Here is a 12,706-nt window from a genome sequence, read left to right on the forward strand (position 1 = left end):
TAGTACATTGCTTCCTCCGGATTTCTGATATTCTTGACCTTAAACTTCTTGTCTCATCTCACATGCTCTTGTTGATCTTGATCTAAATTACTTCCCATGTCTTTTCTCAGAATTCTGCTTTCTAAGTAATATCCTCTCAATTCCACACCTTGATTGTTGGAACCCAGAATGGTGCAAAGCTGGATGCAAAGGCTATTGTAGGTGCTGGATACAGCTCCATAGGAAGACATGGCTTCTGGCCTTATGTGACCCACAGTGTAGTGGGGGAAACACAAAGTAAACATGTGTGTTTCTTTTCCAGGATGCTAGAACCTGCCTTTCCTGTAAGCTCAGAGAGGAGAAGTAGCTGGGCATTTATTTCTCCCTGGGAACAGCCCTTGGCTAATAACTGATACATTAAGGAATAGAAATATTCCATCCCCTAATCAGGACACCTCTAAGCTGAGAACAACATGGAATGCAAACTGCCTCTGGATTATTGAGCCTAAGATACATTCTGCTGGGCTATGCTTGCTAACACAGCCTTCCTTGGTCTCCTTCCTCTTCTGGTCCCAACTCCTTCCTCCTTTACTTCTGTCCTGGGAATACTTCAAGTAAGCCACTTTACCCCTGAATCCTCATTTCAGTATGATGCTTCTGCGGAATCCAACCCTATGTCAGTAATTTTAGGTACTGAAATTGGTTCTAGGAAGCCAACTTTTAGGATGAGACTTAGAATTAAATCACTCAATGCCCAGATGGCAACAGAGAAGCTGTTGTTTGTGGTGAGTGAAGGGATGATATCCTCTGGCCTGCTGTAGCATTAAATTGTTGATATTTTTACCTGTGGTGAGTTGGGATGGAATACAAGTGAAAAGGGATGCACTGGACCGCACAGCAGCTATGAAATTTAATACTTTTGTAATTTGATAGTAATTATAAGAAGGATGGGGTTGTTTAGTGGCTGCTAATTGATGTACTGCAGAAAGAAAACACTGTGCTTTGGTTAGTCAATTGCCAGTTCATGGGGAAGAAGGAGATCAAGAATTCTGTTTCACAGATATTTAGTTTGTATCTGAGGGTGATTTTAAGGAGAGTTCATATATCTGCAGATTGGGTCAAAAGCAGAAAAATAAATTTTCAAATCATCCCTCTTTACATGGTATTTAAGACAATTTGTATTAATAAGAGTTAGTACTAGCAAACAACACTAAAAGGGATCATCTCAAGAAGAAAAGAATATTGAATGGATGTTGGGTCATTCAAAGAATTGCCAGGATATCTCAGGGAATTGTCAGGAACAAAGAGGGCTGGCAAGAGCCAGAATTGCAAGACCACGATAATGGCACAGATTCTCTCCAAAGAGGACACTGCTACTGCCATGATGCAACTGAGTATCTCAGCTTATACAATCTCTACTTCTAGCTCTGATTCCTGGATGCCACCATAGATAGGCATCTCAGCTACTGGTGTCCTGGATAATGAGTGTAGCTGCAGCTGACATTAGAAAGAATTCCCTATGGACTCTGTTTGTTCTATCTCACAAGCTCCAAATTTGAAGATTGGTGGATTTTTGTGATTAGACAAGCCAAGGCCATGCTGCCTTGTGTCCCACAGAAGACACCAGTGCAGTGTGTCCTCTTTGAAACTCAGGATAACGTTTTTGAGATTCAGCCAAACTGTTGCATGTATCATGCAAATTCATTATTTTCTATTTCTGAGTAGTATTCCATTGTGTAGGGACACAACAGTTTGTTTATATCCTAGTATATCCTTGCCTTCATTGAGTTCTCAAAGTTTTTTTTTTTTAATAGTTCTCTTTTAGAAGCTGAATAGCTTTAGCTTTAACATTGAGGTTTATGATCCAGTCTGAGAAAATTTTCTGTATATTTAATAGTATGAAATATTGAAGTTTTTTTCCACATAGATATCCATTTGCTTCACTGCTATTTTTGAAAAAATGATCCTTTTCCCATTGTATTTCTGTAGCACATTTATTGAAACATCACACTTTGCCCCACAAATACATACAATTATTATGTGTCAGTTAAGAATAAAATTAAAATACAAAAATAAAAGAAAATGACCATATATATGTGTATATACTTCTAAAGTTTCTATTCTGTTCCATTGAGTGATATGTTGATACAATTGACATTATCACCTTTGTGATCACTACAGCTTTGTGGTGAGTCTTAAATTGCATTAGTACACTACCTCCAACTTTTTTCTTTAAAAAATTTTTTCTTGCCTATTCTAATCATTTGAATTTCAAAATAAATATTTGAATCAGCTTATTAGTTAGAAAGAAAAAGCTCTGCTGAAATTATGCTTAGAATGATCAATACATCAACTTGGGAAAATTGACTTTTTAATATTGTGTTCTAATGAACATAATATATCTCTTCATTTAATTTTTCATAATTCCTCTCAGCAATGTTTTATAATTTTTACAATAGAAGTCATGCATTATTTATATCCATAGCTAAATATTTTATGCTATTGAAATTATTTTTAAACATTTCAATATGCCATTATTAGTTGCTAATATATAGAATTATAATTAATTTTTAAAATATTGATCTTCTATCCTATATTCTTACATTATTTTAAATTTATAGGATATTCTGAGTAGGTATTTTGTAGCTTCTTTAATTTTTTTTATGCTTATTATCATACTGTCTTCCAGTAAAGAAAGTTTTGTTTTATTTCCAATTTGCTAGGAGCATTTATCATGAATAGTTATTGAATGTTGTCAAATAGTTTTTTCTCCATTTAGTGAGATAGCATATTATTTCTTTCTCTCCTCTGTTAATATCACAAATTACCTTGATTTGCTATTCAACTATTAACCAAACTTGAAATCTTGTGATAAGCCCAAATTGGTCATGTGGCACTAAATTTTTGTTTTGCTGGATTTTACTTGCTAATCTTTGGTAAAGACTTTTGTGTTTATGTTTATAATGTATATTGGTAGTTTTCTTTTTTTTTATTATTATTTATACTTTAAGTTTTAGGGTACATGTGCACAATGTGCAGGTTAGTTACATATGTATACATGTGCCATGCTGGTGCACTGCACCCACTAACTCGTCATCTAGCATTAGGTATATCTCCCAATGCTATCCCTCCCCATTCCCCCCACCCCACAACAGTCCCCAGAGTGTGATATTCCCCTTCCTGTGTCCATGTGTTCTCATTGTTCAATTCCAACCTACGAGTGAGAACATGCGGTGTTTGGTTTTTTGTTCTTGCAATAGTTTACTGAGAATGATGATTTCCAATTTCATCCATGTCCCTACAAAGGACGTGAACTCATCATTTTTTACGGCTGCGTAGTATTCCATGGTGTATATGTGCCACATTTTCTTAATCCAGTCTATCATTGTTGGACATTTGGGTTGGTTCCAAGTCTTTGCTATTGTGAATAATGCCGCAATAAACATACGTGTGCATGTGTCTTTATAGCAGCATGATTTATAGTCCTTTGGGCATATACCCAGTAATGGGATGGCTGGGTCAAATGGTATTTCTAGTTCTAGATCCCTGAGGAATCGCCACACTGACTTCCACAATGGTTGAACTAGTTTACAGCCCCACCAACAGTGTAAAAGTGTTCCTATTTCTCCACATCCTCTCCAGCACCTGTTGTTTCCTGACTTTTTAATGATTGCCATTCTAACTGGTGTGAGATGGTATCTCATTGTGGTTTTGATTTGCATTTCTCTGATGGCCAGTGATGGTGAGCATTTTTTCATGTGTTTTTTGGTTGCATAAATGTCTTCTTTTGAGAAGTGTCTGTTCATGTCCTTTGCCCACTTTTTGATGGGGTTGTTTGTTTTTTTCTTGTAAATTTGTTTGAGTTCATTGTAGATTCTGGATATTAGCCCTTTGTCAGATGAGTAGGTTGTGAAAATTTTCTTCCATTTTATGGGTTGCCTGTTCACTCTGACGGTAGTTTCTTTTGCTGTGCAGAAGCTCTTTAGTTTAATTAGATCCCATTTGTCAATTTTGTCTTTTGTTGCCATTGCTTTTGGTGTTTTAGACATGAAGTCTTTGCCCATGCCTATGTCCTGAATGGTAATGCCTAGGGAGACTTTAACACCCCACTGCCAACATTATACAGATCAATGAGACAGAAAGTTAACAAGGATACCCAGGAATTGAACTCAACTCTGCACCAAGTGGACCTAATAGACATCTGCAGATCTCTCCACCCCAAATCAACAGAATATACATTTTTTTCAGCACCACACGACTCCTATTCCAAAATTGACCACATAGTTGGAAGTAAAGCTCTCCTCAGCAAATGTAAAAGAACAGAAATTATAACAAACTATCTCTCAGACCACAGTGCAATCAAACTAGAACTCAGGATTAAGAAACTCACTCAAAACCACTCTACTACATGGAAACTGAACAACCTGCTCCTGAATGACTGCTGGGTACATAACAAAATGAAGGCAGAAATAAAGATGTTCTTTGGAACCAATGAGAACAAAGACACAACATACCAGAATCTCTGGGACACATTCAAAGTAGTGTGTAGAGGGAAATTTATAGCACTAATTGCCCACAAGAGAAAGCAGGAAAGATCCAAAATTGACACCCTAACATCACAATTAAAAGAACTAGAAAAGCAAGAGCAAACTCATTCAAAAACTAGCAGAAGGCAAGAAATAACTAAAATCAGAGCACAACTGAAGGAAATAGAGACACAAAAAACCCTTCAAAAAATTAATGAATCCAGGAGCTGGTTTTTTGAAAGGATCAACAAAATTGATAGACCGCTAGCAAGACTAATAAAGAAAAAAAGAGAGAAGAATCAAATAGACGCAATAAAAAATGATAAAGGGGATATCGCCACCGATCCCACAGAAATACAAACTATCGTCAGAGATTACTACAAACACCTCTATGCAAATAAACTAGAAAATCTAGAAGAAATGGATGAATTCCTCGACACATACACTCTCCCAAGACTAAACCAGGAAGAAGTTGAATCTCTGAATAGACCAATAACAGGATCTGAAATTGTGGCAATAATCAATAGCTTACTAACCAAAAAGAGTCCAGGACCAGATGGTAGTTTTCTTGTAATCTCTCTTTCTGCTTTTGGTATTTCAGCAAAGCCAGTCTCATAAAATGAATTGGAAATTATTCCCCCCTCTAATTCTAATTAACGAGTTCATGTAAAACTATTGTTTTCTTTCTTCAATGTTTAATAGAATTCAGCAGTGAAAGACATTCTGCCTACCCAATGCTTCTTTTTTTACTAGTATTCAATAATATGATTAAAATATGGCTTCTGTGGTTTTCTTTGTCTTTATCCTCTTTGTTGAGTTTCTCAGAACTGCAGATTTATAGTTGTATTAGTCCATTTTCACATTGCTAAAAGGAAATACATGAGACCGGGTAATTTACAAAGGAAAGAGGTTTAATTGACTCACAGTCAGGCCTGAGCAGGCCCAAGGAAACTTACAATCATGGTGGAAGGCTAAGGGGAGGCAGGCACTTTCTTCACAAGATGGCTGGAGAAAGAAGCGCTGAATTGAAGGGGGAAGAATCCCTTATAAAACCATCAGACCTCGTGAGAACTCACTGTCACAAGAACAGCATGGGGGAAACTACCACCATGATTCAATTACCTCCATGTGGTCTCTCACTTGACACATGGGGATTATGGGGATTACAATTCAAGATGAAATTTGGGTGGGGACAAAAAGCCTAACCATATCAATAGTTTTCATCAAAGTTGGAGAAAATTTGACTATTATTGCTTTAATCTGACCTTTCCTCCTCTTTTTCTGGAAGTCCAGTTGTCCCACAGGTAAGTGAGACTGTATTTATTTTTCAAGATTTTTCCTTTCAGTATTTTTGTTTGCATACTTTCGTTGCTATGTCTTCAAGTTCATTGGTCTTTTATTATATGGTCTGTTACGTACTACAAAGTCCATCCATTTAATTTTTTCTCTCAGATATTATGCTTGTCAACTCTATAAAGTACATTTGTTTTCTCAAGTCTTCCACTGCTCTAGTACCTTGTTTTCTTTTAAATCCTTAAGACTATGTATAATGTTTTAATGTACTTGTCTGCTACTTCCATCATCTCTGTAATTTGTTTGGTTCTATCACGTTTCTCATGATTATGAGTCATAAATTCCTGCTTCATGTTCAGTAGTTTTTATATGATATTGGACATTGTGAAATTATGGTTATAAGTGTGTGGATCTTGCTGTCTTCATGTAAAGAGTGTTGAAGTATATTTTGGCAGAAAATTTAATCATTTGTGCATTATTTTGAACTTTATCTCTCATCTTTTTAAGGGTGGCATATAGTAGCCCTACTATGAAGTACCCTCTGCATTTTCTTTTAAATGCCTCAGACATTCAACAAAGTATCCCCTTTTGGTTTGATCAGTGTGAAGTTGTCTCCCATTCCTGTATGATCTTTGGGAATCATTCAGCTTACAGCTGCGCAGTAGCTTTTCATTTTTGTACAGGCTCATGGAGTTTTACCCTATTCATTACTTAGTTTTACCTCATGCATATATTGCTTAGTGTTCAACCAAGCTATCAAGGGGATCCATACAGATTTCTAGAGCTATTTACTCTTTCTTGCAAGTTCAGCTGCTTCAGCCTTTCTGAACTCTAATTGCTGTTCCATCAACTAGGTGAGACTGCCATGCTTGGTTTGGGCTCCCCTTATCTGCTCTGAAATTAAGAAAGGTGTTTCCAGGAAGAAAGTGCAGTGATTATATAGTTCACCTCTTTTGTTTCCCTTTTTTAAAGCAATGCAGTCCTGTACTTCCAGTTGTCCAATGCCTGAAAATAACTGTTTTACATATTTCGTCAGTTTTCTAGTTGTTTTTAGTGGGAAGGCAAGTTCAATTTCTGTGACTGTGTCATAAGCCGAAATAGCTGTCCTTTCTTAACTTTTAAATCTCTATCTTGAAATTTAAAACTGTGTCAAAATAATAATTGGTAATATACTTTCAAAATCCACATGGTCATCAAATATGTTGGTCTTAAGTGAAATTAGCAATCTAGCATTTTATTTTGGGAATGCCTAGATACCTCTGACTGTCAAAATAATAATATGGCTTCAATTTTTGATAGTGACATCAAAAAATAAAACCTTTTACCAAATAAATCCCCCAAATCAGAGTAATAAAGTCTTTCGTATTCCTCAAATCAGTCAAAGGTGTTTTGTTTTAATTTTTCATTTATAGTTTCAGAGAAAAATTTATATTCTTTAGAATATATTTGTAGTAGTTGGTGTTTTCATTTCTTTTTCTTATTTTACATACTAGAATCATACTCTTGAATCAAATTCAAAAGCAAATATACAAAAAGACAGGATAAAAATAGACCATCGGCCAAAAAATAATCCAGTATTTAATCTAAACTCCTTTGCTCTTTTTTCTTGAATTATTTTGCCATACAAGTAAATGAACACAAAAGAGACAATCAAGTATTCCCTGGCTTATAGTGTATAAAGATGAATTTCAATGCTTCTCTTTGGAAGCTTTAAGTAATGTTCAGTCCTGAAACAGGACTTTAAAGGGATCCATTTTCATTCACAGTCACATAGATAGAGTCAATGCTTTAACTTTGGTCACAATCTCATTTTGACCTCTTTGTCTGATCTCTCATTCCTTAAGTTGTGTCTGCTCCTGCTCTAAAATCAGACCACATATCACAAAGGCAGCACAGGGATTTGTGAGTGGAACAATCCCAAGTTTCCTACTGAGGACTAGCAGTACTGTGTGCTCACTGAGTCTCTGAAGCTCAGAGAGGTATTAGTTTTAGTGTTTGCGGTGGGAAGGGCAGGGACAGGAGAGGTTGGGCATGGTACCATGCTCGCTATGGTAAAGCATAGAGAAGTGTCACATGGAAATGTGAAGTGTTGTGAGGACATCAACGTGAACTTGGTCTTTTTGAACCAATAGATGAAAGGGTGCTGTTGACAGCGTTGGCAAGTAATTTGACTTCTGGTCATGAATTATTGATCTCGTCCCATAAAAATGCAATGGGGCAGGTGACCACACAATTTTTAAATTACTATTGGCATCATCAGCTTCTGGTCATCTCTTTATGTAAGTGTTTTCATTTTTAAATTAGATTTGGCATCATCAGCTTCTGGCCATCTCTTTGTAAGCATTTTATCCTACAGGTAAATAAACTGACTCCAGCTGTCTTGCGTGTCAACTCTTCCAACAAGCCTGACACTTAGCTCTGATTTGGCTGCATACAAACCAAGCACTGTCTCCAACCAACACTTATTTTGGCTTCCTATTTCCTAGGTCCATGGTATACATGAAAATTTCTCACGTGATTTTAATATAGTTTTATCCGATAGAGCAAACATTGAATCAGCACCTATGTTGAGTTAGTCAGAAAAAGTATGATGCCGTATTTGAATGCATTTATAAAAATAACACTACTATCTTAGGTATAAGAAAGGATTATCATTTTTCTGGGGATTTGAGGTTTTAAAAGTGTGTATCTTGAGTGACTGATAACATTTTGTTAGCATTGTCTAAGGTCGGGGCATACACTGTGATCATCTTCTCAAGTCTCCTAAGATTCTTGAGACTAAATTTAGTGAAGTGAACAATAAATGGTTATAGGTTAAGCTATGATGTGAAACTGATTTAGTGGATGAAGATGTGACCAGTTTTCAAGGTGTTTATGCTTTAAACACATTTTTTCTGTTTGGTTGATGTTTTCCCCCTCATTTTCCTATTGCTAGTCAGTTATTCATCTTAGTTCAAAGCTAGCACTTTAGCACTTTTGGAAAAGGACATAGAGAATAAAGGAATGGTTACCAGAGGCTGGGAAGGGTACTAGGGGGTTGAGGGGGAGGTGGGGAAGGATCATGCGTACGAAAAAAAAGGGAGAAAAGATGAATAAGACCTACTCTTTGATAGCATAATAGGGTGACTATGGCCAATAATAATTTAATTGTATATTTTTAAATAAATAATGTAATTGGATTGTTTGGAACTCAAAGGATAAACACTTGAGGGGATGGATACCCCATTCTCCATGATATGCTTATTTCACATTACATGCTTGTATCAAGACATCTCATGTACCCCATAAATATATACACCTACTGTGTGCCCACAAGAATTTTTTTAAAAATACAAAAAATTTAAAAAATACACAGAAATTCAGAAAATTAAAATGAAAGGATATACTGTGGGGCCAAAAACTAAAGGAGTGACTATAAGTGAGGCCGAAGGGCTTCTCAGAAGCAAGAAAGTCTAGATCCCATTTGCTTTGATGTTTTGGGTAAGGCTTTGTCATTGTTTCCTTCTTGACTCCGCTAGATAGGTCTAGTTAGTATTTAAATTCCAACTTCCAAATCACAAAGTGATCTCACATTCACTTTGTGACTTTTAACGCTTACATTAGTAATAGGCTTATCAACATTTTGATGCCAGTAGAGGGGACCAATAATTATTGAGTAGATCTAACGGAAATAAAATAAACATTTAACTTATTTAGTTGATTCTCTCAGATGTTTAGATGTTCATATTTAGCCTAGGGAAAATATATTTGCTAAGTTTTTGTTATAGGAACCACAGGAATAAACATTTATTCTCTCTCCCAAAGTTTTCTTCTCACATTCTTTCTGTTTTACTCAGTGACTCTCTGTCTCCCTCTATTTTTATTCATGACTTGATTTTGTTGGTATATTCAGTTCGTCATTCATTCATTAAATGTGAGTGGAAGTGAAGTTCCATTAGAAGTTTAGCACAAACACGACTGGTTTATTTCAGGGTAAGCCCATCAACCAAAGGTGGAAAAAATTCCAAAAAAATTCTGTTTGCTGGAAAATTTGCTAACAAACTTGGATACTCAAAAGACTTGCTCACAATGTGGGATTTGAGGGTGGGGGCCCGGGTGGAGAAAATGCAAAATATAATAAACACAACAGACATTCACTGGCATAAAACTGATTGGAGTGCTTCAGGAAAACAAGTTATGAGAGAACTATGAAAACAGCTTTGTACTTTGTGAAGTGGAACATTTTAGAGATGCAGATTATAAAGATTGGAACTAATAGCAAAGCCCCAAAGTGAGGTTCTTGTTTTGGGTCTGCACATGCGCAATTTATTCTTCATTCAAAAAGAAATTTTAGTTTGCAAACAGGATGTATACCAGACCCCTTAACAATCTAAGTATTTCATCTACACAGAGGATTAGTATAAACACTTGCCCTTTTATAGTGAAAAAAGGTTAAGCTAAAATGAAACAAATTGCATTTAGCTTATCTTTTAAAAATTAGAAGGAAAAATATAAATGAAGCATTAGGTTTTTTATTAAAAACATATTTTAGAATGTTTCTTTTTCAGGTATATTTATTTTCTTCTTTCATTTGTTGACTTCACCATGAACTTAAATAAGTTCTTGGCATGTTCTTGGTTTATTTGACTTTTGACTTAACAAGGCAAGGGATGAATTTGAGTCTCTAAATTTGGAAGAAGTTCTTTGAAGTGAGGCCCTCTTAGCTTTCTGGAGGAAGCAACAATTAAATTTGCCCTTAGGGAAAGGACACAATTTCAGTAACAAAAGGACGGGGTAGAGTACTCATACAGAGGGGATGGGCTCCTAGAATGCAAGGATGTCAGGGACAGCCAAGTCATGTCAGGTGGTTGAGAGTAACCTCAGGGTGCAGGACATAGGCAAAGTGGAAGGTAAAGCAGGAAAGTTAGGCTTGCCCACACCCTATCATGTCAGGATTCAGAGTTTTATTTTAATAATTGGCACCTGGTAGCCTTTAACAACTTTAAGTAGAGTTCCATGGAAAAGTGGATAAGAAAGAAAGAATCACTGAAAAAGAGAGACCAAATATTTATGGAGCTATTCTCTGTGCTACATATTATATAGTTATGCTATATCCCCTATCATGCAGATGGGGAAACTAAAGCTCAGTGTTTAAAAACTTGCTAAGATTTACAGATTGATAATTTTGACTCACATTTATTGATTGAACAAAACAAGCTTCAAGAGGATTCAGGATTCAAGAGAGGATTCAACAGAGGCTTCAAGATGGGAGATCTGGCCTTAGGCATAAGAGACTGGGAGTGGGGATACTAGATAGATGTGAGCCACTAGCCTGCATCCAGATGAAACTCATAAACTATATCTAATGTTCCAGAACATAGGGCAAACACCAGAATTTTTAGTTTTATTATTATTTTTTTCTGGTTATAAAAGTATATGGGAGGCCGAGCATGGTGGCTCATGCCTGCAATCCCAGCACTTTGGGAGGCTGAGGCAGGTGGATCACCTGAGGTCAGGAGTTTGAGACCAACCTGACCAACATGGTTAAACCCCATCTCTACTAAAAATACAAAAATTAGTCAGGCATGGTGGCAGGCAGATGTAATCCCAGCTACTCAGGAGGCTGAGGCAGGAGAATCGTTTGAACCTGGGAGGCAGAGGTTGCAGTGAGCCGAGGTTGCACCACTGCACTCCAGGCTGGGTGACAGAATGAGACTCAGTCTCAAAAAAAAAAAAAAAAAAAGTATATATATATGATTTCTGAGTTACAATACTAGGCATGCTTAATAGTATACCTCCTCTTAACTTCCTTTTAAAATTCCCATAATAATACACAGACAGTGGCAGCAGCACTATAAATTAAATACAAGAGGTGAACAAGGGCAGAATTTTCTCTAATTTCATCTCTGGTGTGACAGATTTGAAAAGCATATTCTTGGGTTCCACATTCTAGGTTCCAATCTCTGAGCTTGGACAAGGAAGAAGCCACCAAGCTGGGGCCTGGGGGTGGAGTGAGGTGGCTCACGCCTGTAATCCCAGCTCTTTGGGAGGCCGAGGTTGATGGATGGCCTGAGCTCAGCGGTTTGAGACCAGCCTGGGCAATATGTTGAAATCCTCTCTCCACCAAAAACAAAAAATTAGCCAGGCAAGGTGATGCACCTCCTTTTGGCTTTTAGATCAAAACTGGAAAACTCCCCTAAATGAAGTGAAACTTGATGGAGGCTAGCTCCTCTCTTTATTGCAAAAATCATCGTCTGGATTGACAATTTTTTTCCTCTCAAAGATGAGCAACTAAACACCAAACCAAAGCATATAGTCTATGAAAAAAATTCTAGAACAAGGAATGAGAACATTGTCATAAAGATGTACAGAAATAATTTGTTTCACTGCTTCACTTTGGAAATCTCCTGAGGAGAAAAAGAAAAAAAAAAGAAAACAAAATGCCTGTGCCTCAACCCAGAGCTTCTGATTTAGTTGGTCTGGAGTGAGGCCTGGATGTTGTTTTTTGTTTGTTTGTTTGTTTTTAATAGATTTGTTTTTTAGAGCATTTACAGCTTCATAGCAAAATTGAAAGGAAGGTAGAGAGACTTCCCATATACACCCTTCTCCCACATATGCACAGCCTCCCTTGTTCCCAGCATCTCCCACCAGAATGGTACATTTGTTACAATTGATGAACCTACATTGACACATTATTATCACCCTAAGTCCATGCTTTAGGGCTCACTCTTGGTGTTGTACATTCTATGAGTTTGGACAAATGTATAATGACATGTATCCACCATTATAGTATCATACAGAGCAGTTTCACTGCCTAATATGGTTTGGTTTGTGTCCCCACCCAAATTTCATCTTGTAGCTCCCATAATTCCCATGTGTTGTGCGAGGGACCTGGTAGGAGATGATGGAATTCTGGGGGTGGGTCTTAC

This window comes from Gorilla gorilla, chromosome 22 (genome assembly GCF_029281585.2).
Source record: "Gorilla gorilla gorilla isolate KB3781 chromosome 22, NHGRI_mGorGor1-v2.1_pri, whole genome shotgun sequence".
Lineage (NCBI taxonomy): Eukaryota > Metazoa > Chordata > Mammalia > Primates > Hominidae > Gorilla > Gorilla gorilla.